This window comes from Microcaecilia unicolor, chromosome 2, assembly GCF_901765095.1.
Source record: "Microcaecilia unicolor chromosome 2, aMicUni1.1, whole genome shotgun sequence".
NCBI lineage: Eukaryota > Metazoa > Chordata > Amphibia > Gymnophiona > Siphonopidae > Microcaecilia > Microcaecilia unicolor.
The window spans coordinates 188,472,117-188,498,937 of NC_044032.1; the positions used below are offsets into that span (position 1 = coordinate 188,472,117).

A 26,821-nucleotide genomic window follows, 5' to 3' on the forward strand; every position below is an offset into this window, starting at 1 on the left:
GGAGGCACACTCTATATTTAAATTTGGCTCCTCGATTCATTGTATTTTATATGGTGGGGCTCCAGGATATGTGTGATCTAATTGATCGGCCCAGAAGAAATTCACATTCAGATTCCAGAGAGTTCTTAATTTTACATTACCCTGTGCATAAGAAGATTGATGGAAATATTGTTTTGCAAACAATGTTCCCTTACCAGATGGCAAAATGGTGGAATGTGTTACCACCTGAGATAAGATTTCAAACTAATTATGCAAAATTCCACAAAACTGTTGAAAACTTTTATTTCAGAGATGTGTGTTTTCTAGATGATTAAGCTATACTTTTTGTAATTCACTGAGTTTGTTCTGCTGTATAACTTCACATTTTGAGAATTGTTAGCCATACTGAACTCTTGAGGCTAGTGTGGGATACAAGTATCTAATGTAATGTAATTTCATGGTAAGCAAGGCTGCTTGTATGTATGTCTGTTTATATTTAGTCATTTTACTATTGTTATGTTGTTAACAAAATTGTAAGTTTTATGTTAAACTGGACCTGCTGTACACCACTTTGAGTGAAGCTGTTCATAAATACGGTTAAGAAATCCCAAGAAATGTCTGAACCAAAATTAAACTGAAATTGTCAGTATATATCGGTGTCTGTTCTTCAGCACCTAATTATGAGCCTTTCCAAAACTGTCTGCACTTGAAATTTTTAAGCAGCTCATATTTAGAAGCAGAAGAACAGGCAGTGATGTGTGTTATCACTTTCCATTTTGTCTGGCCACATGTACACGTTTGTTACTCATTGGGGCAGACTGACAGTGACCTGGGCCCCCAGGCAGTAAAAGTCATTGGGGACCTCCCTGGCCGCTGCCTGTCATAGCACTACCACCCCCCTCCTGCACACTACAGCCCCCCCCCCAGTTGCCACCCCTTCCCACACACTAAGCCTCAGACCCCTAAGCCTCAGTGGGCCCACCCCGGACCTACCTTGCAGAGCCCTGGTAGTTTCAGGGCTGCCAAATTACTCATTCCAGGAGGGAGACTTTTTTGGCTAGTCCTGATTTTAAATTTACATCCCAAAGCAGTGTAGCATTTGTAGTCCATGATTCTAGCCATTGAAATCAGTGTTGCAGGTCCCATAATGCACCAGGATGAAGTTGGCAGAAATCCAGGACTGGCTGAAAAGTCTCTCTCCTGGAATGGGTAACTTGGCAGCTCTGTAGTTTAGTGGTTTCTTTGGGGGCAGGAAAGAATCCCACTTTTTCCTGCCCACTGCCGCTCCTCTGCTCAGCGCTGCCATGTTTTCAAAATAGCTGCTGAGACTTCCCGCGGTAGTCTCACGGGTCTTGGCAGTCTCGGCAGCCATTTTGAAAACATGGAAGCGCAGGGCAGAGGAGCGCCAGTGGACAGGAAAGAGTGGGATTCTTTTCTGTCCCTGAAGAAGCCACTAGATCACCAGGGTCCTTCAAGGTAGGACTGGGGAGGGCCCACTGAGGCAGGGCCGCTGAAATAGCCAGGCCTGGGGCTGAACTGGACCACCACAAGCTGCCTCCCCCACACTTGCACTGCCACTCCCACCCACCCCTTTACCCTTCTGTGTTTGTCTCCAAGGGGGGGCCCGGGCCCAGTGCCGGCAAGCCGCTTCCTGCTCCCACGGTCTGCCCTCTCCTGCTCCTGTCTGTGCCGGCAGTCAGGACCCAGATGACTGCATTAACGCAATATCACGCTAATGCAATCTTCTGGGTCCTGGGCGGCACGTGGGAGCAGGGGAGAACAGACCCGGAAGCAAGCAGCAAGAAGCAGCTTACCAGTGCCACGCCGCCGCCGCTGCCGCCCCCCTCCTTAGAGGCCAGGCCCGGGGAATTCTGCCTCCCCTCTTGGCGGCCCTGCACTGAGGCTTGGGGGGGGCTGTAGTGTTCAGGAGAGGGAGAGTCTCTGGGCCCTTGGGCACTGCCCTGTTGCCCAAACAGTCAGTCCATCCCTGCTCACTATATGCCTTCCTTCGGCTTGTATAACAAAAACAAAATAGTACTTAAATGTGAATAATTGACAAGAAATCTCTGCAAAACCTTCCATGCTACCCTGGACCCTTGCAGTACATTTCTCGTGTACATGTCAAAAGTGGGTCTGCATACCATTAAATACCTAAAGTAGCTGATCATCATACATTTTAATACAATTTGCAGCTGTGTTTTCCATACGAGTAGAGAATGACATGGGGATGGGGACATATGGTTAACTGTGGGGATGGGGAAAAAATTTGCCCCTGTGTCATTCTCTAAAAGCTTGAAACTAGCCTTAAAGAAAACGTAACACATCTTGGACAACTGGCAACTGAATTCAATGATTAAAAAAAATAACTGCAGAAGCTGCTTTTAGATTGAAATGAAGCATTGTTAAATGACATCATTTGTGTCTTGCCTAACCTTTGATGTGGGAAGAAGAGTCTTGGCTGCTGATCAGACTGCTATCATCTGCAGCGTTCTTCCATCATGTGCTCAGTTGCTCAAGCATCTTACTGTTATACTGTAACAGATTCATCCATTGTTGCTGGCATCAAGGAGCATTTCCAACACTTAATTGACCCTTATTTTCCTGTTTATCCAATACACAGTGTTGGTTGTCTTCTACACCCACGTCTGAAAGACAATTCAATTATCTTCCCAGATAATGTAAAAATACAGGCAACCAAATCTTTGAGAAGGCTGTACCAAGATCAGATCGAAATGTCCATCAACATCGACAACATTCTCAGAAAGTGTCACATGCGTGGAAGAGCCCCACTCCAAAAGAATGAAAATAGATGTTAGCAGTGTTATAAGCGACTTTTATAGAACAATGCCTCCTTTGAAAGCTATTGTTAATGAATTGGCTGGTTATTTATGTTCAAGTGATGCAGACAATGACATTTTGATTTTGGGGGAAAAACAAGTGAAAGTGCTGGCCAAAACTAGCGAAACTTCCACAGGGGATCCTGTGCAATCTTGCTACCAGCACATCTTCTGAGAGGACATTTTCTATTGTGGGAAGGACTGTGAAAGACAAAAGAGCTAGACTGAATCCTGAGATTGTTGACGACTTATTATACATCCACAAATTTAAATCATAATAGTGCTTCATAGGGCTTATTTCTCCCCTGCTAGAGCATACAGAGTGGGTTGTGTTTTGTCCCCCTGTACATTTTAACAGGGTGGATTAGGGTTCCTTGGGAAGTTGGCTATTGTTGGAGTTGGAAGGGTACAGGGAGGTGGTGGTGGGGGTTATTTTCAGTTGCTTATTGTTATTATTGTTTTTTATTTGTGATTTATATACAGTTGTATAGAATATTGTTCCTTTTTATACTTCAAAAAATATTTAAGTATAAAATCATGTGTTTGAGGCTTGTGCAGATGAGACCAAAGCTCACAGGGATGGGAGACAAACACTTTGGCCCCCGTGTCATTCTCTACACATGAGTTAACCACAAACAAGTCTTCTTTGCGTTGCTTGGCACATAGAACCGGCATTCAACTGTTAGCAACCCTGCGGCTATGGGCTTTAAGCTCAGCTAATGCAATGAGCTCATGTAAGACAAGTAGACTCAGAAAGAATCTCTATCCTGCCAGCATCAGGATCAAGAGAGGGGCAGAGAAGAGAAAGCCTGCAGCCCCTCATTCCAGGCAACCCTGCAATCTGTAAGTGGGGCCTGGTAGTACTGCCGGTCACGTTCTTGACCACCCTGTAGCAGAGCAGCAGGCTGAGAACCAAGGAAGCCAGGGTTCAAATCCCACTTCTGCTTCTTGTAATCTTGGGCAAGTCAATTAACCCCCCCCCCCCCCCCATTGCCTTAGGTACAAACTTTGATTGTGAGCCCTTTCGTGACAGGGAAATACCTGGAGTACCTGAATGTAATTCACGTTGCGCTACTATCAAAAATGTATGCACTAAATCCAAGTCCCTCCTGTTCTGGAGGAGTGGCAAGACCTGGAAAGCCACAGTGACACTCAAGTTTCAGATGCTACTGGCCCATGCTCCCCACACAGAAACCTTCTGTCTTGAACATACAGACAGCTTTTTGAAGAACTTAGCAGTCCATAAGAGAGTCATGTGTGCAGAAGTAGAATGGCTTTAGCACATAACTTTTTAGCATACAATGCAGAAAGGAGCTTTACACAAAAGCAAAGCCTTGAGCGTACAGCATAGTTAAAACCATTGTAATGTGGCTAATTCACTATTCAGTGACGATCATAATACCCAGGCTTTAACACCAAGTGATAGCACATGTAAAATGCCTGCAGCTTAGTTCTGTGATTTGAGCAGCAAAGTAGCTCAGATCACCCATCTTTCCACCCACCCCAACCACAAAGATGATCTCAGTTTCCCTTCAAAGAAAAAGTCCCATCTCTGGCAGAAATATGAGGGTGACTTGAGTAAAGCCCAAGATGGATTTGAGAAAAATCTGCCAAGAAATAGCTTTCTTTTTCCTTGATGCTTCTTCAGACTGCCCTGAGATTCCTATGGGATAGAAAGTTTGAAACGGAAGCAAACAAAATCCTGCTCTCTTCTGGTAGTTTCAGAGATGCGAAAAGTTATCAACAGGGCTAAATTTCCAAAGCAAGAGCAACTGGTCTCTAACAAGCAGATGGGGGATCTTTTTTTGCAGGCTGAGATAACACACATTATGAGTCAGATATCTCCAGATACAGATCTGCAGAATTAAGGCTAAGGAGATCAGCAAATGAAATAATACTACTGCTCAATAAAATGACCGTATAATATTTTACATTCAGTTCTAGGGGTTTTGAGAGGTTAACAATAAATGCTTCTCTCTACCAAGTCACACTATTTAATAAAGTACTAAGCGCCTGATCATGACATAGTTCATTGTTTGTAATCACGTTTAGGGCTGGTTTAGCTGACAGAGATTTAACTGTTATGCAGTGGTATGGACTACAGTGACTGGGCTATTTCAGAGGCCTTCCTCCACCGGCATTTTTCACTGTGCCACCATCTGCTTACTTAAATGGCCACAATGAAAACATTTATCTGAAATGGAATGGGAAGTTGCCATTTTTTGTGTTGTCAGTCCTCTAACTTGGGTGAGAGTGAAGGTCCCTCTAACTCAATATCTTGCTTCAAACAATGACCAATCCAGGTCACAAGTACCTGGCAGAATCTCAAACAGTAGCAAGATTCCGTGCTACCGATCCCAGAGATAAGTTATGCTTTTCCCCATGTCTAGCACAATAGCAGATTATAAACTTTTCCTCCAGGAACTTCTCCAAACCCTTTTTAAATCTAGATAAGCTGGAGGAGTGGGGGAGTAGCCTAATGGTTTGCGTAGTAAGCTGAAATCCTGGGCAAGTCCACTGCGGCTCTTTGTGACCCTGGACAAGTCACTTAACTCTCCATTGCCCCAGGTACAAAAACATGGATTGTGAGCCCACCAGGGACAGAGAAACTACTTACATATAATGTGTGCAGATTTATAGAAATAATAAGTAGTAACATAAACTAACTGCTGTTACCGCATCCTCCAGCAATGAGTTCCAGAGCTTAAATATTCGTTGAGTGAAAAAAACATTTTCTTCTATTTGTTTAAATGTATTACCATGTAACTTCACTGAGTGCATTTCCTAGTCTTTGTACTTTTTGAAAGAACAAACAATCGATTCACATTTACCATTCTGTAAACATAGATTAGGAGTTTTTAGACCTCTATCATATCCCCCCCCCCCCCAGCCGCCTCTTTTCCAAACTGAAAAGTTCTAACCTCTTTAGCCTATCTTCATGTGACAGAAGTTGGACTAAACCCTCTGTTGAGTGTGCTGTAGGATGCCTTTATTAACTTAGTGAAGAAAGAATTACGGGATGTCAAGTCCCCACCCAATGAGAAAACTAAACTTATTAAAAAGCTTTTTCAAGGGCATACAAAGCTGTATTTCAAGAATACACTCCAACAGGAAGCATTTTAACCTACTCATAGCCTTGGCAGACTAAGCTTAAGCACTGTTTTAAAATACACAAGACAAACATATTAACTCATCCAGCAAATAATCAGTGGTAAATGCACCGTCAGCAATACCAATGCTCTCACTGATGCCACCATAGATTAATGTTACAGTCACTTTTCAAACATATGATATGCATTTACTACCAACTAAATGTTACGCATTTGCAAGATCACTGAAGGGTTTTATTTGGTTTTAATTGGTATTGTTTTTATGGACAGCTATTGGGTTGGGTGCACTCCTATGTACCTGTCCATCTGAAACTTGGGCACTAGCCAGTAATGTTGGGATCCATTTTTCCTCCTCCTCTTGCTTTTCCATTCTCCTCCAACACATTTATTTTGCATTTTATTTATTCATTTTTTAAAAACAATTTTCAGGACTATTGGTTCTCTAATTGTTTTCCTCCTCCTCTCTTTCCAGACAATATATTCACTTCTTCTAGGGGTCCTTTTACAAAGGCACACTGAAAAATGGCTTGCGGTAGTGTAGGCGCAGGTTTTGGGCACACGCCGATCCATTTTTTAGCGCGCCTGTAAAAAAGCCTTTTTTTAAAATTTCTGCCAAAAATGGACGTGCGGCAAAATGAAAATTGCCAGGCGTCCATTTTGGGTCTGAAACCTTACTGCCAGCCACTGACCTAGCGGTAAAAACTCACGCGGTAACTGGGTAGTAATGACCTACGCGCACCAAATGCCACTTGGCGCGCATCCGTTACACGCACCCAAAAATAAAAAATATTTTTCAGACGCGCGCCAAAAATGAAATTACCTCAAAAGCCACACGATAGATGGGCAGTAACTCCATTTTGGCGCATGTTGGGCGCGCGTAGACGCTTACGCGACTCAGTAAAAGGACCCCCCCCCCCAATTTCTTCCCTTCTCTCAGGTACCCTTCTGCCCACCTTCCCCCTTCTCTCTCTTATCGACTTGGCATTCTCCCTTCCCTCCAGTGTCTCTTCTTCTACGACAGTGTTTCCCAAGTCCGGTCCTGGAGTACCCCGTGCCAGTCAGGTTCTCAGGATATCCACAATGAACATGCATCAAAGAGATCTGCATATAATGGGAGGCAGTGTATGTAAATCAAATTCATGCAGATTCATTATAGATATCCTGAAAACCTGACTGGCAAGGGGTACTCCAGGACTGGACTTGGGGAAACACTGTTGTAGGAGGCCCAGCCTGGGGAAGGAGGGGTTTTTCCAGGAGTTCAGGAGGGTGGTTGCAGCTGTACCTATTCCTGGGTCTCAGCAGTGGCAGCAGCTGTTTCCCCCACTCCTCAGGTCTCACTGGCAGTCACACCTCTACCTGGGTCCACTGAAAGCAGCAGCTGCATCTTTCCCCGGATTCCAATGGCATCTCATAATGATTTGATAAGTTCTGTGACCCATGCTCCATTATAAGGCCTTATGGTGTAAATCGGTAAACCACTTGACTACTGTGCCCAAGACCTGAATTCATATCCCGCATTGGGATTTCGGGCAGGTAATCAGTTTTTCCGGCAGGGGAGGAGGCAGTGTGCAAAGGTGACTGTTGAAAGCAATGGCAAACCACAAGAAACCATTATGCAAATTGCAACATCTATAAGTTGTTCACAACTTGCATACAGGGGACTATTTTTACCTTTTTTTTTTTTAACCCTTACGAGTCCTGTCAAATTTGCTCCACAAGATTTTCCTAGCTCTGCACATACCTACACATTAGTAGGGATGTGCATTCATTAGCATACCTTTAAAAAATGTAATGGTCTTTTTACTAAGCTGCGGTAAAAAGTGACCTGCGGTAGTGTGGGCACATGTTTTTGGCACGCACTGGGACATCTTTTACCGCGTCTGGGGAAAATGGGCATTTTTTATTGGGCACGTGCTAAAATTAAAACTAGCGTGTGCCTATTTATGGCCTGACCCCTTACCGCCACCAACTGATCTAGCGGTAAGGTCTCACACGTGCTACACGTGTGGTAAACGTTTGGCGCGTGCCAACTGCCGATTTCTGCCAGAAGCAATGCACATGGTAGACAATAAATTTCTACCACTGGAATGAGCGTGCCCCAAATCTGAAATTACTGCCGGGGGGGCGTGCTAGCCTGGCGGTAGTCTTGTTTTGGCGCGTGCTGCACACAAGTAGGCCCTGCCACAGCTTAGTAAAAGGACCCCTTTGTGCAGACAAACTCAAGTTAACACTGACTTGTAAATTACAAATTTAACATGTGTTAACTGACTTTTATTATCAAGTTTGACATGAGCCAAAGAAAATGTCCAAACTTAGGGGAGCAAAATTCCAAAGTAGTGCAAAAACGTTTTTGTGCATATTCCATATATTGATAAGAAAAAGAACCCATGCTCAATACTCAGCAGAACACTGGGACAGTTTCAGTATGTCCAGTATCCACAGCACACTGAGAAATATGATGTGTCAAAATGCGGCGTGCTGCTCTGAAGACAGGCACGGGATTGTTTTCTAAGTGCAAGATTGTCTCATAGCATGAGAGGCAGGAAAGAGGTATTACTTTACAAGGGATATAAGCTGAACTTTGCACAAGTTATTCCCCAAACACTTCCACTATTCCAAGAGTGAGATGTGCCTCTTCTGCAATTAAACACTGATCCAGCAGAACGTGCCAGGAATAGGCAGAGCAACTGGCTGCCTGTACTGTAACTGTAGAAACAGCATAAACCAACAGAGGGTCACTTGTGACCTGGCACAGATTCTCATCTTCTTTTCCTGGCTCAGCTTGCTGGAAATCTCATTTCTGTTTAGGAAGTAGCCACTAGCGCCACGGTAAGCAAACCAGGAAGTATAAACACGCCACCAGTATGGAATGGTTTCCAGGCAGCAGCAACACAACTACATTTGAAATTAGAAATACCTCACATTCTGTATAGAACTATGCATTTTCTTTCTGCAGCAGCAGTCCTGACTCAGTCTTCTACCGGGCTTCTCCTCTATATTCCATTAATCAATGCACTATTTCCCTCGCGAGAACGGAGACATCAAGTGCCAAGAATGTTCAATGTACCTTGCTTGTGAGAAACAGCTCACAAAGAGCATCTATAGCAAATGATGCCTCCAATTAAAAAAAAAATTATTTTATTTATTTGTTGCATTTATATCCCATATTTTCCCACCTTTTTGCAGGCTCAATGTGGCTTACATGGTACCGTAATCAGCGTTAAACGATTTCAGTATGAACAAATACAAGATGCGATTAATATCAAGGTGATATTATGGTAGAGTGAGATTCATGTATGGTAAAGACAATTGGGGAGAACTTAGAGAGGGAAAGGAAGAGTTAGGATATGTCCGTTACGATCTTTGGCTAAGTTGTGTCGCAGATGTCCAGGTTTTTTTATGTTGGGTCGGTGGGGTATACCCTTCTGAACAGTTCTGTTTTTAGTGCTATTTATATAGAGAATAAATATAAAATGTTCTTCCATGCATGAATTAAACTGTACTAACATATTCTCTGGGAGCTGGTACTTTTGTACAGTGAGAAGCATTTATTGGCCATGCAAAGGGGCCGTCTGTGCTTATTGCATTCAGGCACTGAAAAGGCTTATATCCAAGCTACACCACATACCAACATCAATTCAGACAATGAATGAGCAACATCTGTTCTTTGGTCCTCAGAAACCAGTCTGCTCAACTGTTATATGCTCTCTCCCACCAATATCTCAGTTTTATCATTTTTACTAATTTTAAACACCCACCTTGCGTCCTCATAACACTGGGGGGGGGGGCCTTTTACTAAGCGACGGTAGGCTCTACGCACATGCAGCACATGCCAAAATGAGACTACCGCCAGGACAGCACGCCCTCCTGGAAGTAATTTCAGATTTCTCACACACCCATAACGCCTGGATGAATTATTTATTTCCTCCTACGCGCGGCATTTGGCACACACCAGCTGGTCACCGAGCGTGTAGCGTGTGAGCTTTTACCGCTAGATCAATGAGTGGCGTTAAGGGCTCAGGCCGGTTTTGGGCGTGCGCTGGTTTCATTTTTGCCACAGGCCCTTTTCAAGTCCTATTAAAAAAAAAAAAAACTCATTTTTTGTAGATGCGGTAAAAACTGGCCTGGCGTGCGCCCAATACACGGGTCTACACTACCGCAGCCCACTTTTTACTGCGGCTTAGTAAAAGGACCCCTGGGTTTCTTACCCCTCTGTATTCTATAATTTCTCACCAGCTTAGTAATCCTGCCATGCACTGCAGTGCAGTTACATATATCAACTGGCCCCATTATTATTATTGTTTTTTCAGAAAGCCTGATTCAGTCCTGATTTCCTGCATACAGAAATTTGTAGTTCTGATAGTTCTAAGGAAGTTAATAAGAGCACAAGATGGCATGTCTGCTTATGCAGTAAGATGAAACCAGGACAGGACCAGCTTGTCCTTAAAAAAGGAGCCTGTTGGCACATCTCTGAAGGTTTGCTCCTCAACTCATTTTCATTTCACAAACTTCACTTATAGATCATCCAGAGAAAACTATTAGCTAATCCGGAGGTTGAATTTGGACCTCTGAATTTCTTTCACTTTAAAAGAGAGTGATTTTTGAATGAGAGAGAAGGTAGTAACTATCTTATCCTCTCTCCAGGCCTTATTAACTAGTTCCTTGCTTCTTAACTTGATCCATACCTTTCTCCCACATGGAGGTTAATGTCATCAGTTCCTCTGTGTACTAGCATGTTCCAGTATGCCTTCAAAATTGATTTCTTCTGGAAACACACACACAAAACATCTACACTCCTCCTAACTTTTGTCTCATCTCTTTTCCTGTCACTTATTCAAAGAACTAGAAGAAGTAGTTTTTCACCAGCCCGCTCGCTTCATATTTTATCAGATGTTCCAGAGGAATGCAACCAACCCTACTCACAAAGCTTTGGGTTTGCTATTTTAATAATTCACTTCTGGCAAAACCTAGCAAATGTAGCAACCTCATTCTTCCCAAGCTTCCATCTGCCTTCAATCTTGTTAACCATTCTCTTTATAAGGAAAAAAGCACTAAGAGCCTTCAAATCTGGAACAGGTCCTCTAATCAGTCATATGAATTAATGCTGTACATCATTGACCCGACACCTGCATCAGGGGTCATACAACATAAAGGTTCCAAAATGGAATAGCACAACATTGGACTTCTAGAAAGGATAATTGACCTGTTAGGGAGTCAATCTTCTAGCGATCCATTCTCCGTACAGCATATACAGTGGTGGAAATAAGTATTTGATCCCTTGCTGATTTTGTAAGTTTGCCCACTGACAAAGACATGAGCAGCCCATAATTGAAGGGTAAGTTATTGGTAACAGTGAGAGATAGCACATCACAAATTAAATCCGAAAAATCACATTGTGGAAAGTATATGAATTTATTTGCATTCTGCAGAGGGAAATAAGTATTTAATCCCTCTGGCAAACAAGACCTAATACTTGGTGGCAAAACCCTTGTTGGCAAGCACAGCGGTCAGACGTCTTCTGTAGTTGATGATGAGGTTTGCACACATGTCAGGAGGAATTTTGGTCCACTCCTCTTTGCAGATCATCTCTAAATCATTAAGAGTTCTGGGCTGTCGCTTGGCAACTCGCAGCTTCAGCTCCCTCCATAAGTTTTCAATGGGATTAAGGTCTGGTGACTGGCTAGGCCACTCCATGACCCTAATGTGCTTCTTCCTGAGCCACTCCTTTGTTGCCTTGGCTGTATGTTTTGGGTCATTGTCGTGCTGGAAGACCCAGCCACGACCCATTTTTAAGGCCCTGGCGGAGGGAAGGAGGTTGTCACTCAGAATTGTACGGTACATGGCCCCATCCATTCTCCCATTGATGCGGTGAAGTAGTCCTGTGCCCTTAGCAGAGAAACACCCCCAAAACATAACATTTCCACCTCCATGCTTGACAGTGGGGACGGTGTTCTTTGGGTCATAGGCAGCATTTCTCTTCCTCCAAACACGGCGAGTTGAGTTCATGCCAAAGAGCTCAATTTTTGTCTCATCTGACCACAGCACCTTCTCCCAATCACTCTCGGCATCATCCAGGTGTTCACTGGCAAACTTCAGATGGGCCGTCACATGTGCCTTCCGGAGCAGGGGGACCTTGCGGGCACTGCAGGATTGCAATCCGTTATGTCGTAATGTGTTACCAATGGTTTTCGTGGTGACAGTGGTCCCAGCTGCCTTGAGATCATTGACAAGTTCCCCCCTTGTAGTTGTAGGCTGATTTCTAACCTTCCTCATGATCAAGGATACCCCACGAGGTGAGATTTTGCGTGGAGCCCCAGATCTTTGTCGATTGACAGTCATTTTGTACTTCTTCCATTTTCTTACTATGGCACCAACAGTTGTCTCCTTCTCGCCCAGCGTCTTACTGATAGTTTTGTAGCCCATTCCAGCTTTGTGCAGGTGTATGATCTTGTCCCTGACATCCTTAGACAGCTCCTTGCTCTTGGCCATTTTGTAGAGGTTAGAGTCTGACTGATTCACTGAGTCTGTGGACAGGTGTCTTTCATACAGGTGACCATTGCCGACAGCTGTCTGTCATGCAGGTAACGAGTTGATTTGGAGCATCTACCTGGTCTGTAGGGGCCAGATCTCTTACTGGTTGGTGGGGGATCAAATACTTATTTCCCTCTGCAGAATGCAAATAAATTCATATACTTTCCACAATGTGATTTTCCGGATTTAATTTGTGATGTGCTATCTCTCACTGTTACCAATAACCTACCCTTCAATTATGGGCTGCTCATGTCTTTGTCAGTGGGCAAACTTACAAAATCAGCAAGGGATCAAATACTTATTTCCACCACTGTATCATGTGACTAAATTCTCCAACCTTGATCTCTCAGATTCGGTACTTTTATCTCTTTTCAATCAACTGCACAATTTTGTTCAATATCTTCTCTTCACATTTATATCTGTGGGACTGTATCTACAGGCTTGGTTGGTCCTCTTTTCTTTATCTATACCTGTTCTTTTGGACCTCTAACTATTACTACTACACCAATTATACTTGTCTACTTTCTCTTCTCAACCATATTGGCTTTTTCTGAGATGTCTTTACACAGTCTGTTCTACCCCTATATTCATGGAGACAGGGTATATTGTTACGTATATTTAGTATCAGTATTATTTGTATTCATTTGCATTGTTTGTGTATAGATAGCACTGTGTATTAGGGCTGCTATCCCTAGTTTGCAGTATCCTGTGATTAACTCCTTGTGAGTTCTCCCTATTGGCTCTTCGTTCAGGGCTAGAGCCAGCCTCTCTAGCTGTACATATGATGGATGTGTCACCCACAGCAATCCCACCATCTGATCATTCTCCTACGACAGAGAAAGTATAGGATCCCAATAGACAGTGTCCAGAAATCTCATTCTCTCAAGAAATGTAGAGTTTAGGGATAAACCTTTAACAGAGTGTAGAGATCTGTTGAAAAGTATAGAATCTGCTACAAATGTTGCTCTTCATCCAAGCACATGGCTAAAGACTGTAAAGCAGCCATCAACTGTATAGAGTGCAATAGTGACCAGCATGTCAGCGCTTTACAATCTGACAAAAGTAAGTCTACTTCTACAGGAACCCAAGCCTTGGCATGGAGAAGAAGGTAGAGCAAGCGTCACCAATGAACATTACTCCAAACTGTACACAAGTGTGTGGAGGAAGCCGCAGTGGACGGTCATCAACCAAGATATGTGTAGCTAAGGATTACCCAAAAAGAGCAACCAGAAAAGGCAGTAAAGACGAAGATCCATCCCGAGATGACTATTCTTGCCACCAACATTGTACCTTCACTTCATCAACCAGCTGATGAAAGATCAGACAACTATTACCAAAGTGCCATCAAAGATACTGGACTTTAGATCATCAATGACAACTTGGCACCACCTGGTAACTTCAACGCATGACTTCCCTTGAAGACAAAGAACTTCGTTAGCAGAACCATCACCACAAAGAGATGAGGACACGGTGGACTGCTGTCCATTCCAGAGACTCAAGACTTTTCTCTCTCTTTTGTGTTATTTGTTGTTTGTGTTGTCTATCTCTCATTTCAGCTCCTGCAAGTTGACAAGAGAGAAGTCGCAAAAGCAACTGTGAATTGAAGACAAGCAAGAAGTTGACAAGTTTAAGATCTAGAAATGAATGGACTTTTGCATGCTTATAGTGTTTATAATTTGAGAAGTTAAATAGTGGTATATACTGATACCAGGTGGGGAGTGTTCACACCCATATTCATGGAGGCAGGGTATATTGTTATGTATATTTAGTACGAGATTTGTATTCAATTGCATTGTTTGGTATAGCTAGCACCGTGCATTAGGGCTGCTATCCCTATAATTTACAGTATCCTGTGATTGACTCCTTGTGAGTTGTCCCTTTTGGCTCTTAGTTCAGGGCTAGGGTTAGGGCTAGGACCAGTTCTCCCTCTCTGCCCCTAGGTGCTGTGTTAGAGAGTCCCAGTCTTCCTAGAATGTCTTTGTAATCAGTAGCTGTTCTAGGAGCGGATCCCTCCTTAATGTAGTGTGATTCCATCAAGATTTGTCACCATTTCCCCAAGTCATTCCCTATTCAGTTACCCCCAGTTAGTCCCCCTTATTCCCCTTTGAGGGTTACAGCTTTTCTTCTCAGCTGGGCTAAGATTCTGGACAGTTCCTTGCCTCTGGGGTGGCTAGATGAAGACTATTTGCAGAAGGCAACAATTCTCTTCCATGCATCTGAACTGTAAGTTGATTTTCCTTGTTTACTGTGATTACTACAGTAAAGAAGATTTGATTAAGAATTGAGAGTCTACTGGTGAAGCTTCTACCTGGGGATGGTTTAGGTGGCTGTTAAAGCTACACTATACTTTGCCTATAACAGCCCACCATCTAAACATTTCACAAGCCCAAGATTTTTCTTCCTCTCATTCCTCTATCAACTCCCTCTGCAGTGCACACCAACTCTCTGGGCCAAAAAACTTGGAATGTTCTTTGATTCATTATTTTTCCTTTCAACCTCAAATTCCTGTACCAGCCAAGAATGTAACAACTACATCATTTCCAACATTGATGGTTGCCAAACACTCCTTCGCACTCTTTTGTCTCGATTCTGGTAATTATATTGTCTGATCTTCTTCCTGACTTTATTCGCCTTCTCCAATTCCACTGTTCATCTTCTGTGCTATATATCCTTTTATTGTTACACAACCTCCATTCCACAAGCTTCACTTGATTCCAGTAAAGCACTGGATTAATTTCAGGTGACCTGTTTCTACATCTGGAACAATCCATGGCCTCATATCTACTCACCATTATAGTGACCAATCCTCTCTCTATATCCTACTCTTAGCCACAGGAATTTCCCAATGCACAAATTGTAGAAAAAAACAGGGACGGGATGGTCAACCTTGATGGTTCTGTGAGACAGTCTGGATGAGAAAGCACTGACAGGAAAAGCTTTGCAGGGAATGAAGACAGTTCAAAGAAAACCTTCAGTACTAAATGTAGTTGGAAAAACAATTGTAAACATGGCTGCCATGGGTTCTCTCTTGTTTGCATCTTCGCATATTCCAGTTAAAAGCTTCAGTATACAACTAATATGTTTTTCGTCCAACACGAGCCAAAGAACAACATGAGAATGAACCGAAACCAAAGCTTGATCTGTGCAGCTGATGGTTTGCATCCATGACTGCAGTGCTGTTTTGTTGCAATTTCTAAAATTACATTGCAGTTAGTTTATTTTTGTATAGATGCTATTTTGGCTTTTTTCTTATTGAAGATCGATACCTGCAGCTTAATGGATTTATGCATAAACCCCCTCATTGTACTATTACTACTACTTATCATTTCTAAAGCGCTACTAGAAAGGCAGTATATCAAGTCCCATCCTCTTTTCCTATCCTGATATTATCATTCTATAACTTTAGCAGTTAGGTGCCATTTCCACAGGGCCGATGCAACCTGGTAAGCGCAGTAAGCATGGCAGGGGGGCGCCGACCTCTGGAGGACGCCACAAGTCATGCTTACCACTGCTGGGAGAGGTTCTCACGATCCTCACCTGCCCACCCTCAGCTACTCACAACAGCCCTCTTTTCCTTCCTGCTGCCCTGCCTTTAAAACTTTTATTTTACCTCAAATTGCAGTGATGGCAGTGAGAGCAGCAGGCTCGGCTCACCTCGACTCCAGCCTTCCCTCTCAGTGTCCCACCCTTCTCTGATCAGGGGCGTATCTGCGTGGGGCCTCAGGGGCCTGGGCCCCCGCAGATTTCGCCCTGGACCCCCCTACCGCTGCCAACCCTCCCCCTCTGTTGCTGTCGCCTACCTTCGCTGGCGGGGGACCCCAACCCCCGCCAGCCGAGGTCCGCGTCCTCCTGCCGCTGCCGGCTGCCTTTAAAAGAATTCCGTCAGCTGGCGGGGGACCCCCAACCCCCCCTAGCCAAGCCGAGGTCCTTTCATTTCTTCCACTAAAGCTGGCACCGAAAGTTTCTTCTGAGTCTGACGTCGCTGCACGTTGTACGTGCAGGACGTCAGACTCAGAAACAGAATAAGCTTCATTCTGTTTCTGAGTCTGACGTCCTGCACGTACAGCGACGTCAGACTCAGAAGAAACTTTCGGCGCCAGCTTTAGAAATGAAAGGACCTCGGCTTGGTTGGCGGGGGTTGGGGGTCCCCCGCCAGCTGACGGAATTCTTTTACAGGCAGCCGGCATCGGCAGGAGGACGCGGACCTTGGCTGGCGGGGGTTGGGGTCCCCCGCCAGCGAAGGTAGGCGACAGCAACGGCGGGGGGGGGGGTTCGGCAATGGCAGCGGCTGGGGGGAGGGGGATCGGCAATGGCGGCGGCGGCGGCGGGGGGGGGGGGGGCTATAATGTGCCCCCTCACTCTGGCCCTGGCCCCCCCTACCGCCGCAGTTCAGATACGCCCCTGCCTCTGATGTAATTTCCTCTTTCTCTGAGAGTGGGACACTGAGAGGGAAAGGAAGGCTGGAGGCGAGCCGAGCCTGCTGCTTTCACTGCCGTCACTACAAATTAAGGTAAAATAAAAGTTTTAAAGGCAGGACAGCAGGAAGGAAAGGAGGGCTGTTGTGGGAGAAGAGGATGGGCAGGTGAGGGCTGGGTTTGAACTGGAACTCAGTTGCTTAAAAGGGGGGCAGGTGTGGGTTGGGGCAAGTCATTGGACATGGATGGGAGGGGAGGGCAGAGGAGAATCGCTGGACATGGCTGGGAGGGGAAATCGCTGGGCATGGAAGGAAAGGGAGGGAAGAAGAGAATCACTGGACATGGCTGGGAGGGTAGGGGAGAAAGGAGAAATCACTGGACATGGAGGGGAGGGCAGAGGAGAGAGGAGATATGCTGGACATGGATGGAGGAGAGAGAAGACAGAGGAGGAGATGCACATGGATGGAGGGGAGAGAAGACAGAGGAGGAGATGCACATGGATAGAGGGGAGAGAGGAGAAATTCTGGACATGGAGGGGAGGAAAGACAGAGGAAGGAGATGCACCTGGATGGAATGGAAGGGAGAGAGGGGCCCAACATGATCAGAAAAACAGTCACCAGACAGCAAAGGTAGAAAAGATCATTTTATTTTCATTTTAGTGTTTGGAATATGTCCAATTTGAGAATTTACATCTGCTGTCTTATTTTGCAATGTATAGCAATGTGTTTCTGTCTGTTTTTCTGGTATTGTGCTGCATGCAGAGTCTAGCTTCTTAGGATTTCAGGTTAAACTTGAAGAGGGGCCATCACTGTTCTGCATGTGTGATTGCAAGGCCAAGTGTCTGAATACAGATCTGTTTGTTAGATTGTGAGATTTTAATAAACTTATTGTTTCAGGTTTGGCAAGATTGATGTCCTAATTCCTGGTCTGTATGCTAATTTGGTTTGTGTCATTTTGGGTATACTGGAGCTGTAACAGCTTACAGAAATTATTTATAATGAAAAAAAACCCAAGGCATTTTTCTTCTCCTATACTGGTGTAATATTTTCAATGATGCCTGTTTATATGCGCCATGGCTGGTAAAAGGGGGTGTGGCTATTGTTGGGTGTGGCAAATATAGGGGTGGAGCCACACTGACCCCACCCCTGGATGGGTATAGGGCGCTAATAGGCTGCAGGAGGGTGCCAGGAACCCTAGCACCAGCCCTGCATTTCTGTGCTAAAATTAATGAATACTAAGCACTAGCACATAACGGTGTGTGTGTGCTCAGCTCAATTCTATAACTGACATGTGCAAGTTGCTTAGCATGTAAATTCATACACATAAGCGGGGCTCCCACTTACCAGAGACCTGACAAGTCTCCCGCACTGAGTTGGAGACTCCCGCTTTTGCCAGTCATCTCCTGCACTCCCACTGGTGAGCCGGGATCTTCTGCTGAGCAGCTTCCAGCAGTAGTACGAGACGCCTTAATAAAACGTTATCTCCTGGTACTGTAGGACCAGACTCGTGATAAGAAATGTGGGACTGGTCCCGCGGTAGCAGGAGATGGCGTTTTATTAAGGCATTTCCTGCTGCCAGTGGAAAGGGAGGTGACTTTTGGTGCCAAGTCCGCGTCAGCGAGGTGTGTCAGGGGTGTTGCTGTAGGCAGGACTGCGTGGAGCGGGGCTATGGGTATGGTGTGATAGGGCGTGCCCTAAATTTCCCGCTGGAAAACCTGGATCCCTTGGCAGCTCTGTTACAGAATATTGCATACTACACACTAAAGTGCTGAATTTAATTTAACAACAATTTTTGTTGATGATAATTCCAGTTACATATAGCCATTACTGTGAGCAATATAAACACATAAACAACTTAACTGGTACAGCAATATCTCACTTCTGACTAATGTCATCAAAAGTTTTTCTTGACAGAACCTTAGCCCTCTCCTCCTTCCCCCCCCCCTTTGTTCCCCCTCCCCCGGGACATATGGAACTTCTGCATAAACGTCAGGATTCAAGGTCATCGTATTGTGTTACATAATATATTATGTGGGAATGTGGGGGTCCCCAAGGTGATTCATAATGAAGCTACGGGCACGGGGTGCCAGGGCTTGGATATAATTCTTCCAGACCAGGTAAAACTCTTTTTGTTTCTTGAACCTCCGGGAAACATCCCGCAGTTCCATCAACAACAAGGCATGAAGTCTGTTACGCCATTGCCAATATGTAGGAGCTTCTTGTTTAACCCAATTAACCATTATACATTTTTTCCCTACTAAGCATGCTTTGTAAATCATTAAGTTTTGGTGGGCCGCACCCACCCCTAGTATGATGTTTGCCCTCAAGAGGGCCTGTTCCGGTCTCAATGAAATATTGATATGTTCCAGCTGTCCTATAAACCCAAGTATTTTTGCCCAAAACTGCTGGCTCTCCTGACACTCCCATAAAGCATGGTAGAATGTACAAGGAGCCCATTCACATTTCCCACAGATAGGAGACTCCACCCCTCCCATTCTATAAAGCCGCGTTTGGGACGTATATGCCCGAAAAAGCAGCCTGCCTTGGCATTCTCTTAATTCTGCACTGGCTATGCGTCTGGGGATTTGTCTAAAGTTACTCAACATCATGTGTGGTGAGACCACCTTTTTAATAAAGTGCTGAATTTAAGTGCATTCATTTATGCCTGCTATGGACACGGAGTAAGTGGGTGCACCTAATTATAGACATGCAGATGTTAGTATTCTATAACAGAGTCTTGGCACTCAGATGCCATTATAGAATTCACACCCAGTGCACTGCATCTAGGCAACTAACCCTGATGCCCAGTCACAGAATTGCCCCCATGACTCCAAACAGAGGAAAAAATACATTGAAAAGAGATAGATCCCATTGCATAGAACTAGAAATGGTTCCATATCTTGTTTCGAGGTGGGACATACTGACATCTGTATACAGAAAGGCATAACAAAGCAATGGACGAGTTACGCTGCAAACTATGCAAACATGAACATCACTGGACAAAAAAAACATTGGGATCATGACCCCGACAAGACTCCAAAGACTGACAAAGTTGTAACCACATAAACGGCTTAATGCTAGAAAACCTGATATTATGGGAAAGGATAAAACCAAAGAACAGCACTGCTAAAAAGACATCAGTTCCAAGTGACCAGTGTTCCCTACAAGTTATGCAACGGACAGCTGACCCATCTAAGCACCCTGTCAGTCTTGCAGTTTTAACTGCAGGAGACCCTATAGCCTTGCAGGAGCTGCTAGCCATCTAGCCCAGTATCCTGCTTCCAACAGTGGCCAATCCAGGTCGCAAGTATCTAGCAGAAACTCAAATAGTAGCAAGGCTCATGCTACCAATCCCAGAGGAAGAAATGGCTACCCCTGTATCTATCTAAATAGCAGACTATGGACTTTACTTCCAGGAACTTGTCCAAACCGCTTTTAAATCCAGATATGCTAACCGCTAATACCAAATCCTCTGGAAATGTGCTCCAGAGTTTAACTATTCTTTGAGTGAAAAAATATTTCCCCCTATTCAATTTAAAGTATTAACATATAACTTCATTTAGGGGTCCTTTTACAAAGGCACACTGAAAAATGGCCTGCACTAGTGTAGGCGCGTGTTTTGGATGTACGCAGATCCATTTTTCAGTGTGCCTGTTAAAGATGCCTTTTTGGAGGGGCCAAAAATGGACGTGTGGTAAAATAAAAATTGGTGTGCATCCATTTTGAGTCGGAGACCTTACTGCCGCCCGTTCACTTAGCAGTAAGGTCTCACGCGTTAACTGGGCGGTAATCGTCAATGCGCGTACACTGCTGATTACCGCCCAGTTAGCGCCATGCGTTCGAAAATAAAAAAATATTTGCGGACGGGCGTAAAAAATGGAATTACCACCCAAGCCATGTGGTAGCTGGGCAGTAGTTGCAAATTGAAACGCGTTATGCGCGCGTAGGCATCTACGCGGCTTTGTAAAAGGGTCCCTGAGTATCGCAAGATAGCCAACAGGCTCCTAGTAGTTATTAACAATCCCATGTACATTTAAACAGAACATTTCAACTAAGATCATCAAGAATTAAGAGAGGCAATAAGAGATGAGAAAAAAAAATGTGGCAACAGATAACAAAAATAATACCAAATTGTCTTACGTGCTATTGGCCCAATTAAAAAAAAACCAAAACAAAAAAAACACCTTCCAACACACCTTGATATGAATGGTCTTACAGACAAGTGGGCTGTCCCTCAATTTTGCTAATTTGAAGCTTTTTGGAACTAGTTTGTTTTGTTACATTTGTACCCCGCGCTTTCCCACTCATGGCAGGCTCAATGCGGCTTACATGGGGCAATGGAGGGTTAAGTGACTTGCCCAGAGTCACAAGGAGCGCTTTTTGGAACTAGTGCATCAAGACATCAATATTGATCTATTTACGGACAAATGAAATAAGCTAAAAGCTAATGACTGAATGGGCTATCCCCATTGACCACATGGACAACTTTGTCAACCATCAAAGGCATGAAAATGGATTACGCTCACTTGTCTATAAGACCATCCATATGTTTCCTGTACATAGTGTTATTGTAGGAGCTTTGGAGAAGCAGCTCTCTGAATAAAACCAAGCACTTAAAGGAACGGTAGCAGTGACTCACATATTGAGATCCTACCTCGTATATCCTGGTCTTAAAATGAAGTTCATTGCTGTCATATGTGCAAACTAACCTACTTGGAGACAGTAACTTATAAAGGGCTAAGCAGCAGACAACTATTATTTGTAGAAATGACGTGGCTGTTGGCAAACAACTCATGCTCTTATAATATGAGATGTAAGGACTGGCTGGGCAAAATTGGAGTTGAGAAATCAGGTTGTGCTAACAAATGCAAGAAAAAGGAGATTTATCTGTGCTTAGGTGATGACAGGCATGATGCCTAGGAAATGTTAAATGGGGTGTGCCTGTCTACCACAGGCTTAAGTTTTACAGCTTAGAGAGCAGTGGTTCCCAACCCTGGTCCTGGAGGCACCCCAGCCAGTCAGGTTTTCAGGATAGCCACAATGAATATTCATGAGAGAGATTTGCATGTGCTGCCTTCACTGCATGCAAATCGCTCTCATGAATATTCATTGTGGATATTCTGAAAACCTAACTGGTTGGGGTGCCTCTAGGACCAGGTTTGGGAACCACTGGCTTAGAGCTTTTTTTTTTTTTTTTAATTATTTTCTTTTGCAGCCTGCATACACTGCACGTGATTTCACTGTAGGCATCCCAGAAATGGACAGTGGGTATGGAAAGCAAAGGGGGTCTGTTCTAGAAAGCTCATGATAAGTACCTACACCTACTGCAAACTGCAATGGGTCAATATAAAAAGGAGTATCAATGAAATTTCCTAAAAGGAAGCAACAGCATCCTGAAAGAGAATGTAGGTATTTATTTATTTTTATTTATTGCACTTGTATCCCACATTTCCCACCTATTTGCAGGCTCAATGTGGCTTACAAAGATCTGTTGTATCATCTTTAGCAGTGTGTGCCTATGAAGTAGGAGTGGACATGCTGCCATGGTATTTCCCTTATTGGAGTGGAGGAGTAGCCTAATGATTAGTGCAGTGGGCTTTGAGCCTAGTGACTTGGGTTCAATTCCCACTGCAGCTCCTTGTGAGCTTGGGCAAGTCACTTAATCCTCCATTGCCTCACGTAGAAAAACTTAGATTGTGAGCCCTCTGGGGACATATGACATGTACAGTGCTGCATACGTCTAGTAGCATTATAGAAATGATTAGTAGTAGTAGTATTCTGTATTAGCTAGTGACCCCTAGAAAAGGTGTGGCCATTTTTTTTTTTTTGCTTTGTTTAGTGCTCTGAGAAAGGAGAACCTACACCTGTTTGCACTGTGGACCTTTTGTTTGGAGTTGGCAGACAACAGATTTCTCCGTTTCTCCTTATAGCCATTTCTACTTGGCTATAAGGATAAATGGCTATAAGGGCCTTTAGTACTAGTCCCAGTCCCGTGAACCAGACTGAATTTAAGTTGGAGAATCAAGAAGTTGACTTTTGTGACCTCACTTAAATTCTACTTTTGCTGCAGATGGTAAAACAATAAACGCTAGTAATTCATCTCTCATGTATCTTTATTCTTAACTCTCCAATCTCTGGAGTGGAACAAGGGAAGGAGGAGTGTGCCCAGTTTCCGACCTAGTTTTTAATTTTCTGACAAAGAATGTTGGAAAGAAATGATACAAAAGAGGGCAGAAAATGTTTTCAGTTTGTTCGGGGACAACAAACTCTCTGGAAACAAACACAATGGGACCAAATTTGGCGGGGGAGGGGGGGGAGGAGGGACAGGAAAGACATTTAATTTGAGCATGGGCCAAAATTGAACCTGGAGTTCCATAGAAATAAAGTCCCCCAAAGCGGCCTAATGTATTACTATGGGAGAGGAAACTCTAGAATAGAAAAATTTATACCTTGAAACACAGTAGTTTCATCCACACCCTTGTCACCTCTCGTTTAGACTACTGCAATCTGCTTCTTGCTGGCCTCCCACTTAGTCACCTCTCCTCTCTCCAGTCGGTTCAAAACTCTGCTGCCCGTCTCATCTTCCGCCAGGGTCGCTTTACTCATACTACCCCTCTCCTCAAGACCCTTCACTGGCTCCCTATCCGTTTTCGCATCCTGTTCAAACTTCTTCTACTAACCTATAAATGTATTCACTCTGCTGCTCCCCAGTATCTCTCCACACTCGTCCTTCCCTACACCCCTTCCCGTGCACTCCGCTCCATGGATAAATCCTTCTTATCTGTTCCCTTCTCCACTACTGCCAACTCCAGACTTCGCGCCTTCTGTCTCGCTGCACCCTACGCCTGGAATAAACTTCCTGAGCCCCTACGTCTTGCCCCATCCTTGGCCACCTTTAAATCTAGACTGAAAGCCCACCTCTTTAACATTGCTTTTGACTCGTAACCACTTGTAACCACTCGCCTCCACCTACCCTCCTCTCTTCCTTTTTGTTCACATTAATTGATTTGATTTGCTTACTTTATTTATTTTTTGTCTATTAGATTGTCAGCTCTTTGAGCAGGGACTGTCTTTCTTCTATGTTTGTGCAGCGCTGAGTATGCCTTGTAGCGCTATAGAAATGCTAAATAGTAGTAGTAGTAGTTAGAGAATTGCTCCTTTTGAACTGTCCCTCTCCTCTCCTGGTCACAAAGCCACACATCCCTATGGACTGCCTTAGGGTCTGTTTTACTAAACCGTGCTAGCGATTCCCTTGCGGCAAATGTGATGCAGCCCATTCAATATGAATGCGATGTGGTGCATTTGAATCACTGGGAATCACTAGAGCAGTTTAGCAAAAGAGCCTCTTACTGATTCAGATGTATATTTAATGTTCTTTGTTGTAGATTCTACTGTGAAACCTGCTGCACAAACCTTATAGCTTTCTTAATGCTTTCTACATGACATTTACTGGCTGCACTATATTGTTTTCCACTAGTGGTGGAACAGCATAACAATACTCTTTTAAATTTGTTCAAAATGACACCTAATGGCTAGGATTATCATTATTCTTTGCTTCATTTTTTTTCAAAACCAACACAATGTTTCCTATAACTAATTTGCTCTGTCCCCTTAAACATTTATTTAACAATGAACAAATTCATACTAGTTACACTCATGACTAAATTCAAACAAATGATTGCAACTGGAAAAAACATACTACTCCTACAATTTGACATGTCAAGCGCTTTCGACATTGTTGATCATGGAATATTACTACATATCCTTGAGTACTTTGGAATTGGAGGTAACGTTCTCAATTGGTTCAAGGGATTCCTTACCACACGATCATACCAAGTGACATCTAACTCGACTACTTCAGCCACGTGGATACCTGAATGTGGAGTACCACAGGGATCCCCCTCTCACTGACTCTATTCAACTTAATGATGATACCCTTGGCCAAACTATTATCAAACCAAAACCTCAACCCATACATATACGCAGACGATGTAACGATCTACATCCCATTTAAACAAGATTTAAAGGAAATTTCCAATGACATCAACCAAAGTCTCCATATCATGCATTCATGGGCGGATGCATTTCAGCTGAAACTTAACGCAGAAAAAACCCAATGCCTAATACTCACCTCTCAACATAACACGAACAAATTCACCACCATTAACACACCAAATCTGAACCTTCCAATTTCGGATACCCTAAAAGTTCTTGGAGTTACCATCGATTGACACCTAACACTTGAGAACCATGCGAAAAACACAACCAAGAAGATGTTTCACTCAATATGGAAATTAAAAAGAGTAAGACCATTCTTCCCAAGGATTGTTTTCCGTAACCTGGTACAATCAATGGTGCTCAGTCATCTAGACTACTGCAATGCACTCTACGCCAGCTGTAAAGAGCAAATGATCAAGAAACTCCAGACAGCCCAGAACACTGCAGCCAGACTCATATTCGGTAAAAGAAAATATGAAAGTGCTAAACCCCTATGAGAAAAACTACACTGGCTCCCACTTAAAGAACGCATCATGTTCAAAATATGCTCCCTAGTTCACAAAATCATTCACGGAGAAGCACCAGCCTACATGTCAGACCTGATAGACTTACCACCCAGGAATGCTAAAAGATCATCCCGCACATTCCTTAACCTGCACTTCCTCAATTGCAAAGGTCTAAAATACAAACTAATGCATGCGTCAAACTTCACCTACTTGAGTACACAGTTATGGAACGCACTGCCGAACAACTTAAAAACGATCTACGAACTAACCAACTTCCGCAAACTACTGAAGATTCATCTCTTTAATAAGGCATACCACAAAGATCAACAAATGTGAACATACACCACTCCTCCACATATATTCAGAACTGTCTTATAATATCTGTTTGTTATATTACTATCATGTTTTATCATTATCATGTTACCCAAGATTCTCCTGTAACACTAAATGTCTATTTTCTAATATATTTCCACTATTCATGAAGTATTGTAAGCCACATTAAGCCTGCAAATAGGTGGGAAAATGTGGGATACAAATGCAATAAATAAATAAATATCCCACTCCCGTCACAGTTCTGGGCAGGTTACAGAAAAAAAAACCATACACAATACTTTACAAATAAATCACATAGAATATGATTACACAAAAAGAAAAACAGAATTCATAAAAGCAACCTAATCATGGCAGCTATAACAATTGGTGAATCTAATCACCATAAGCCTCTCAAAAGAACAATGTTTTTAGTTCCTTCTTGAACTGAACAAAAGAAGTGGTACTGCAAAAAGCTAAAGGGAGTTCTTTCTACAGTTTAGGACCCATAACTCTGAACACAGACTTCCTGTTAGCTTCAAGTCTAATGAGATGAAAAGCAGGAACCTCCAGTAAATCCTGAGAACCAGAAGCAGAAGGAAGAGACCTGGCCAGCTGATAGAGTCGTAAGCAAGCAATAGGCGAAAGCATTTGATGCAGTGCTTAAAAATGAAACAAAGTATTTTAAATTTTATTCATTGCTCTATTGGTAACCAACGGAAACCTTTGACAGCAGGAGTAATATGGGTGTACCTAGATGTATCTGCTAGAATTCTGGCTGTGGCATTCTGCACTGATTGCTTTTAAAGAAGATTTTTGAAGTCCTAATAACAGACTATTACAATAGTCAAAACAAGGAAATATCAAAGATTGCACTATCTTTCTGAAATTAAATGGATTCAATACATCTCTTAAGCGTCTCACAAGTCTCAATTTGGAGAAAATCAAACCAATCAATTTAGCTACTTGATATTTCAGTGTCAGTTCAGTATCCAGGATAACCCCCAGATTGCACATCTCATCAACTATCTCAATCTTCATCTCGTTGATCACAAGAAAGGAAGGAATATCTGTACTAACAAAATTGGACAGTAGTAAGATCTGAGTTTCAAATGATTGCCTCTTACCCATTGGTTA

The 26,821-nt window shown here is 43.5% G+C and overlaps 1 protein-coding gene across 4 annotated transcripts in view; it reads right to left on the reverse strand.

Moving 5' to 3' along the window:
• MARCHF3 (membrane associated ring-CH-type finger 3) overlaps positions 1 to 26,821 on the reverse strand; it is a 203,206-nt gene that overhangs the window by 126,014 nt on the left and 50,371 nt on the right. The window contains exon 1 of one of the 4 annotated variants that reach the window (XM_030193573.1): positions 2,412 to 2,624. The exons of the other annotated variants lie outside the window; for them this stretch is intronic. The gene's annotated coding sequence lies outside the window, so the exon portion shown is untranslated. Of the gene's footprint in view, positions 1 to 2,411; positions 2,625 to 26,821 lie in introns of those variants that run through there. 4 annotated transcript variants of the gene reach the window in all.